The following is a 9,586-nucleotide window of genomic DNA, read 5'->3' as shown; positions in this document are numbered from 1 at the left end:
ATTAGTATATAATGCAATTTTATATCTTTTATCTATTGTAATATCAGATTCAGGTTAGACGTTTTTCTCGCGATGTTATTATTTCTATATCGTCTGTTCAGTTGGCACAGTTAAGTCACAATTTTTTTGTTTGCCTATAGAATACGACAAAACACGTACTTTAATCTAGTTTAGAATAAGACGTAAATAATTGTATTTATTCCTTTTTTTTTTTTAAACAGTATGTCTAATTGGTGTTTAGACATCAGGCAATTTTTTTTTTTAGCCTGTGTCATGTTAATAACACCTCAGTATGTGCGGCTATAAGAATATGACCTATCATAAAGATGGACAGATAGCTAGCGTTGGGAATAATATGATTGTTCAGGTTTGATCTCCGTGAACAACGGCCATGTCTGAGCTCAGCCGAAGCACCCAATCATGTGCAGCTGCTTATGCTGCACCCACGTGGGCTTCCTTTGCGGCTTTACAGCTTCTCGCCCAATCGCAAAGAAGCATTAATATTCTCTCGACTGCAATTGGACGGTAAAGGTTAAGGCTGTCATTCAAGAAGGTTTGTTGTCAATCAATACCACGCGGGGTCAAGCGCTGACAAATGCCTGTGCTTCTCGCTCTTCTGCCCGTGAATAGTGCCTGGAATGGCTGCTTAATTAGCTTCGAATGGCTTTTCTTTCCAGTTCAAACAATCTGTTACTACCACGCGGTAATGAGAGCCTAGCAAAGAAGCATGCAAACACTTAATAACATTAAAAAAAAAATCCCTTCACTCATAATCACTTTACCCACGTACCAATAAAGTCATATCAATGTCACCTGCAATTTTGTAAACGAAGGGACCTTAATAATTATTAAACGCTTATCTACTTACTGATGTTTTAAATACACCAAACAATCAAGACAAACGTCATCATAGATGCACGAGCTATCATTTTATTTATTGAAAAATAAATAAAAGGTAATACACGTTGTTAGATCATGTTTGCTAACAAATGCGTTAAAAGCCGTTATTTATGCAGCAATTACCACTTTGTGATTAGGGACTTTTAAATTGTATGATGCTACCAACAAACAGGCAATTTAAATTAAAATGTATTTATTTAGGTATTATTTTTTATGTAAATTATTATTATTTCACTTGTGGTTGGGCACTTGTCCCAGTATTTCCATGTGACATATTTTCTATTTTTTAATACACATGCTAACATGGATCATCTTCAACCTATAAACACCAGGGTGGTCTAGTAGATTTTCAAAAATGACAATGCACCATGAATTTGTATAATGTTTATTCCAGGTCTGGGACTACTTAAAGTGTGGTGATGTGAAGACTGGTATTTAAGGACTGTGGTTTTGGTTTTGTATGGGGTGGGTGTCATGCACAGAGACACACGTCAGGTTATGTGGTTGGACTGTGACTGATACCATTGATTCTGTCCGTCCTTGTGATAAAAAATAAATAAATCAGAAGGTGCTTATCAGGGTTGTTCCTTTGGTTTAGAAAGAAGCAGAATGTATGTGTGTGTGTGTGGGTGTCAGAGCTGGCAGACTAATCTCTCCCAGGCAACCCCCATCCTCCTCAATAGAAAGTGCTTGGATTTAGAGCAACAAAAGACTAGGCCTAACCCCAGGGAGAAGGCCAGGGCCCCTCCACTCACGCAGACCTCCTCACTGTTTATTTACATGGAAACCCCAGCCACTGTGAAACTCCCACCCCCAGAATTTACACATGCCATTATTTGCAGAGGTGCTTTTAATTCTTCATAGAACAAGTATAACCCACCCCCTATTCAACCTGAGCTACTGCCCAGTTCCCACACACCCACCTGGCCCCGCACACACAACCAAAATACATGACTAACAGGATGTCTGCGCTCAGACTTTTCAGTAACAATGTGTGCAAAGATTCCTGTCATTAAGGTAGTGTGTGTTTTGATGTTTCTCCCTCTCACACATGCTGCCATTTGAAAGAAGCCATTATTGATGCCTCTTCCCTGTTTTGGCTCAGCCGTTTGTAACATACAGTATTATGTCAGTTCATAAGGAGGTCATACCTCTTGGGAGCTCCATTAAAATTGGTACACTGAAAACAAGGCACAGATAAATTGGAGAAACTGCAGCAGCATCCATCACTACCGACTGGTGCCATATGCAGATTGCTCAGTATGTGGTCATTTATGTGACACATAAAAAGCCAGGGTGAAATGTAAACTCTCAGCCCATAAATGAGTAATGTGCCACACTCTCCACCATTTTCAATCAGAGGTTCCTGCCCACGGAGCAGAAAATGGGGTGTGGGGTGCTTATTTCTGTGATGAGTGAGTATTGTGCTACAGCACTGTCTCTAGGGCAATGACATGCTCGTGCTTTGGTACCTAAAAGCCAGGAGAACAGAGAGTGCAATACACACACACACACACACACACACACACACACACACATTCCAACCCCACAATGGGCCCAGTGTGTGGTGAAGAGAATTGAATGGCCCACAGTGTATCAGGGTGACTCGTCAGGCTGTAATCAATGCAAACAGGATGAAAGGCCTTATCAAAAGGGACAAATGCAGACATGAACAGTGTCGCCAAACAAAAAAGGATGGAGCCTTTGGCAGAGGCTCCAGTCCAGGCTGAATGCAGCCAGCAGCGGGTAAACAGAGCCAATTACTACTCTGAAATTCTAATTCTCTGACATCAACAGCCACTCATTGATATCTTAAATCCTCAAGTAGATGAATTAGCACCACATGCTGCAAAGAAAACGGAAATGCATTCCCGTCCTGTGCTGCACTGTATAAATGATAAACTTTTAGGGTGAGATTTATTTTACACTTTAGCTGAGAATTACTGTATGATGATTACAATAACTAATTTTCCTCTTCAACAACTTCTTAATATTATAATATTGTTTTCTATGTCTGCCACTAATAATATGCATTGCAATAAACACAATCTTTCTCAGCATTTTGATTTAACTTCTAGAAGATCTTGTAACGTGTGAAACTCTCAAAGGTACAGCTGCCACACCAATTTGCTGGAACTGCAGAGGGTAAAGTGCTGGCAGGATGAACAGTAAAGATCACCCCCCCCGCTCTCAACCACAATGACCTCCTCACTGTGTTGTTGTAAAAATCAATAGCCCTGTCTACACTGGCTTTAGAAGGGGCCTAACGGCCACAGAAAGGCCTCACACACACAGCCTGCTAATATTTCACTAGTAGTCAGATGGTCATTTTTTTCCTCATTTGGAGGATCTGTTGAGAGTATATTCATATCCTCAGAGCAAGGGTTAATGCCATTCAGCCAATGACAATAAAATGCTACAATGAGTCCCGTTTTGAGGACACTGCCGCATTAATGAATATTGTGTGCAGCGACTGACTCATCTGTCAAGAGGTTTGTATGCTCCCATTTACAAAGCCTCTCCTCCTCCATAATGGTAACGGCCATCATTTATTCCACTCAGGCTGGCAGACTGTGTGATATCAAACTCTTGAAGTTTGACCTCCTGTCAGACATTCTTAGCTACAATAACTACTGAAAGCCTCTCTTGTGCCATTGTTGATTAGCAATACATTAACACAGAGCACCGAAAAACATGTAGTTTTAGGTTCACCATGAAGCAGGGAGAGGATGGCACTTGAGAATACGTTTTTTCTTCCTCCTGCTGAGGGATTTTTGTTTTGTTGTAAACATCGTGTTCTCCCCTACGCTCTCTTGTTAGCATCAAACTGTGGCTGTCCTGAAAAAAAGGACCTCTGCTATCCCCTCTTGTCATTTCTCTCCAAGTAACATCTCACTCTAGGCCTGAGCAATGCCTTAAGTTAATTGTTAGTAGCACGTACTTCGGCATTTACATCAATTTCACAATGAGCCGCGAAAGTTCCCAGAGCTTTTCCTTTGAACTCCTGGAGCACGAACCGCTCTCTGTCTCTGCTTCATTCGTTCTTTCTCATTAAAGCAGAGGGGGATTAGTCACTGTGAGGGAGAATTTAATGGGGTATTGTGTCATTATTATTCCACACTGATCAACAAGGCCTTCTTCACTTGCCAAACACCACTGTCCCCCTAGTGAAGTCATGCGCACACTCATAAACTACCCAAACAACAACAGCACAAATTGTTCCTATTTTTCTTTAGGGTTATAAACCTTACAAATGTCCATCTCAAATTGTCCCCAAAGGATGAAGAACACAGTGGGCCATAATGAAGGTGTGAAGTCACCACAAGGGAGGAGGGGACAAGCGATGTCATCAGTATCTTATGGGGGAGGATGTTTCTCACCCATTACAGAAGAACACATCCAAAAAATTGTGTCTTTATTAAACTGGTTGGGCAGATCTGCCCATCTTGGTCTGACCAATTGGCTATGTTAGGACTCCTAAGACTCTTATTTTGATGCACTGCATAAACTAAGATAAACAAAAGCAACAGCCATTTCAAGGGATACACGGACAAGAACTCAAAGGTAAAAAGAACACAAGGTATGTATATTTATTGTACCTTTGAGTTCTTGTCTGTGTATCCCTTGAAATGGCTGTAGTGTTTTTTTTATCTTTGAGTTTATGCCATGCTAGTTGTACTATCTTTGTTTTGATCCACACACTCTTGTCTCATCCCTCCACAAGCGTTATAGTTTTATATTTATTTTTTTATAATCTCTATTTCATTTTCAATTTGTCCTTTTTAGTTTTTGTTCATTTTTACTAAATTACAGGGGTCTTCAACATCACTGTATTGCTAGTGGTCTACCATTTATTGTTTAATCTCAAACACATTTTTGTAAAGAATTAAAATCTGTTGAACAAAAACGCAATGCTAAATTAACTTCAGCCAAAAGTTGACAGAAGCTATAGTTAAATCAATTTAATTATAGTTCAGCAAATTGTGTTATTGATCCTATCACAAATGTATTAAGTAAAATTGTAATGTACAAGTAAGAATCTATATATCAATAAGGATTATTTTAATGGTTTGCTATGTACGCATTATAACAATGTAAATACATTATAGTCCATGCATGTTATTACAGGCCAGGATTTAAATGCAACTCTCAGTTTTATACAATGTGTAACAGGGGCTTCAGTGTTTCAGTATAATTAGCTTTATTATGCAGGGTTGGGAGGGTTACTTTTTAAATGTATTCCACTACAGATTACAGAATACGTGGTTTAATATGTAATTTGTAACGTATTCCATTAGGTTACTCAAGTTCAGTAACATGTACTAAATACTTTGGAGTTCTTCTTCAGCACTGGTAGATTTTTTCACTTGTTTTGACTATAAAACTCTTCCAGTACAGTAAGACAAAATACACATGTTAAAAATACATTCTCTGAAAAACCTAAATATCTCATGCAGTGTTGTTTCTAAAACAAGAAAAAATTAAATTGATATTATGGATTTTTACGGGAAAACAATAAAAACATTATCAAAAATATGTTTTTTGACCTCAAATGTCTGACTAGAAAAAAGAAATGATGATCCAACGTGAATTTTCTTGATTAAAAAAAATATGATCATGCCTGGTAACATGTGCATGTAAAATGGCTAGAAATAACATTTTAGCTTAGCGTAAAGCTGATAATTTACACAAGGTTTATTTCTATTTCTTCTGCTCCAAACTTTCTTCAATCTTACTTCTCTGTCTGCTTGTATGAATGTAACACATCATAAGAAAGTGTTTCTATCAAATGCACATTGGACAGCATCATGTATATGTATAAATGTTTTCCATCTGAAAGAACTAAATGTTAAATGAAACAAATGACAATAAAATGCAAAGTAATCAAATCACATTATGAATGTAACTGTTCTAAATACCAATTATTTAAATTGTAACTGCAGCGGAATACAGTGGAATTCAATGCAGTGGAATTTGTATTTTAAAATGTATTCCCATTACATGTAATTCGTTACTCCCCAACCCTGCTCATATGAAGATTTGACAAATTCTCAGCTCTTTTGGTTCAAAGAGTACAAGTGAATGGGTGCCAATAATTTGAATCTCCAAAAATCACTTAAGTCAGCATTAAAAGTAATCCACTAAGACTCCAGTGGTTAAATCAATGTCTTCAGAAGTGATGTGATAGGTGTGGGTAAGAATCAGATCAATATTTAAGTTTTTTTTTTTTTTTTTTACTATAAGTTCTTCTCCCTGCTCAGTCAATCTCCGCTTTGGTTTCACGTTCACATTCTTCATACATATTACCTCCTACTGTGCAGGGAGTAGAATTTCTAGCAAAAAAGGACTTAAATATTTCTCACCCTCACCTATCATATCATTCCTATATGGATAAAAACACTTTTTGGAGAATCAACATGTTGGCACCCATTCACTTTCATTGTATGGACCTACAGAGCTGAAATATTCTTCTAAAAATCATAATTTGTATTCTGCAGAAGAAAGAATGTCTTACACATCTCAAATGGCTTGAGGGTGAGTAAATGATGACAGAATTTTTTTATTTTTGGGTGAATTATCCCTTTAATGAAGGCACCTTGTAAATGTTTAAAATTTTATAACATAATGTGTATCTAAAAATAATACATTTGTGGTCATTATTATAGCTAGCTTTGGATTCATCCATTTTTAACTGGCCCCCGCAGGGAGTCTGGTTTCTCCCAAGGTTATTTTCTCCATTAATCAACATCTTTTGGAGTTTTGTGTTCATTGCCACAGTCGCCTTCAGCTTGCTCACTGGGGTTATTAATAAAATTATTATTTAATTACTTATTTTTAAACACGATTAACAATCGCATTTTATCTAATTACACAATGATGATTCATTTGACATTATAGACATTACAGTTTTATCATCTGTTAATGCCTTATCTTCTGTAAAGCTGCTTTGAAACTATGTGTGTTGTGAAAGGCAATAAACAAATAAAATTGACTTGACTTTATTTTCATTTAATTTCTTTTTTCCAATCATGGAAAAATTTTAATTTAGAAAATTGTAGTATTTGTTAATGATATTAACACTGCCCTATTTGAAAGTTTATACCCATGCAAGTGGGAAAAGGAAAAAATAAAAATAAAATCTGAATCTATTTAGATTCCGTTTCTCTCCCCTCTTCTGTATTTTCACACAAATCAACACTATCTATTGTACATCTGTGAAGGTCTTATTTCTTGCGGTAGCAAGAAAATCAATGGAGTGTGATTGATGTAAGCTTTGTGTCTGACAGTTCCTTGATGAATCTAAGCAAAACTAATTGTCTGACAGATTTCCAGCACGCGTGTGTGTATGTGAGCATGTATGTCGGCCGTGTGTCTGTGAGTTCCAAGCTGCTCAGAAGAGAGACAGGGAGACAGCAGAGCATATTACAGGAACGTTGATGTGCATTATTTTGTAGATCACTTCAAGACTGCATGGAGATCTGTTGCCATGGGAACTGAAAGCCCAGTGGATTGTGGGTCAATCACAGGGAGTCTTGTCTGTGCAGATACAGGGGGAGTCGTCTGTCTGCAGCTGAGAACGCCACCCTCGGGGCAAGCTGCAGGTGGTTGACTGGGTCATCAAGTCATCAATGTGCCAGATACCAAACCAGGGCCCCTCAAAATTTAAGCACAATTCCCACATGCAATGCAATGGAGATTCACAGTAAGGTGGACCTTAGACTTTAGGGGTAGCATGAGCTCCGACCCAATGTCCATCCAGAAACAATCTCTAATGCTGAAAGAAAGATGCAGGCACAGCTTGTATCCTCCCACCTCCCTCATAATGCAAAACAGCTTTAACATGCTGTCTACTCATATAACTGCTCTGTCGGTGGATGCTTTTCCATGCCAGGAGAGTCACTGCAGGTTTGGAGCCCTGTCTACAAGCCAAGTTGTTATCTCCCACGTGCTTGTTACTCACTTACAGAATGTCATATGTACTGAATGGCACAATGCTTGCTTGCCACATACACAAACACTCGCTTGCTAACGTTCAATAAAAAATAAATTTACATTTACATTTATGCATTTGGCAGACGCTTTTATCCAAAGCGACTTACAGAGCCCTTATTAGAGGGACAATCCCCCCAGAGCAACCTGGAGTTAAGTGCCTTGCTCAAGGACACAATGGTGGTCTCTGTGGGGATAGAACCAGCAACCTTCTGATTATCAGTTTACCAGTTATGTGATTTAGACCACTATACCACCACCACAAAATACGTTATAATTTGTTGTGACATCTGTGCATACAGACTTAATAAAAACAATTTACATTAATTTGCAAAAATGAAATTAGGAACACCGAACTCAAAGCATAATCTCTTTGTAAAGGTAAAGTACATCGTTGCCATGGAAACAAGTATGAAATTTGCAATCCACAGCAAAAGAAACATACCCATGTTCACTCATATGATAAACGATGACTAAAATTTACAGAATGCATATGCTCCTCCTAGATTAGCAGACTGGCAGTTAATAATTCTAACTGATTAATTATGAAATGAAAGGGTGGCTGACCAGTCAACCTAAGCCTGAACTGTAGAAATTGGCAACTACAGATAGAAAACCACAAATCAAACAGATTAATTTAAGTAATGCATTCAAGTAATATTTAGGAATTTGGTCACTGGATGAAAAAAAGACTTTCAATGCTAGGGAATGCTTTGAGAAGGATTTGGAGGCAGATTAAGTTATCAGTTGTCTGGCCAACAGTGGTGATTATAAAGATGTATTACAAGCAAAGAACACAGTTATGACAAAAATTGGTATTGCACCACATGTTCAGAGAACCAGAAAACCTTTGATTAAAAGGATTTGCCAAACCACATATGTGGAATGCTTTGACAGATTGTATACATGTTGTAACTCAAAATAATGTGCATTTAATATTTGGGCCTTTTTTTATTTTTTATGTTTTAGATAACATCAATGTTTGTGCGGAAAATGTGAATTTGCGTAAAATGGTCCTGCCATGTCTACCTGTTCCATGCCTAATCTCCATCAGTGTGGCCATGCACTCAATTTCATAGGAAGGAAAACGGTGGTGCTTGGACAGGCTAGGCAACCACTGTGTGCTACTTTCACAGAACAAAGGCTGGCGCTTACTTCACACGGCCCCTATTCATTTTCTTCCAAGATACTGTAATTTCTTGACTTCCACACCATGGAGAGTCTCTTTTCTTATTTCCTGCCACAAAAGCAATAAAGCCCTGCTCCTCCAGGCAAAATTGCCTGTGCACAAGCACTCCTATAGCTGCTGACTGACACATGCTCCCTAAAAAAATTACTCCTCCATCTGCTGTGCCGCGCCACCTCTGAGGGGGACACAACTCTATTATTAAGTTGAAAACGAGCGAGAAAGATATGGAAGGAATGTAATAGAGTGATAAGGTAAGAGAGGAGGAGAAAAATGAGAAGGACGACTAGAGTTAAAGAATAATATAGAAGCGAGAGAGGGAGAAAAGAGGGAGAGAGATGTCTTTTAGGTGAGACAACAGATTGATGGATAGAGTGGAATTTCAGATAGGAGATGAGGCCTGGTTTTAAGAGTCTGAGCCTGTAGCTGGAGCTCTGTCCAAAGAGACGACTCACTGGGATGAGGAGATCCATGAAGCAGAGCCTTTCTGATCTAGCCAGTGGATCTGCA

Source organism: Xyrauchen texanus, chromosome 29, assembly GCF_025860055.1.
Source record: "Xyrauchen texanus isolate HMW12.3.18 chromosome 29, RBS_HiC_50CHRs, whole genome shotgun sequence".
NCBI classification, from domain to species: domain Eukaryota; kingdom Metazoa; phylum Chordata; class Actinopteri; order Cypriniformes; family Catostomidae; genus Xyrauchen; species Xyrauchen texanus.
The sequence above is the reverse complement of the archived record's forward strand: the minus strand, read 5'-3'. Positions refer to the sequence as shown.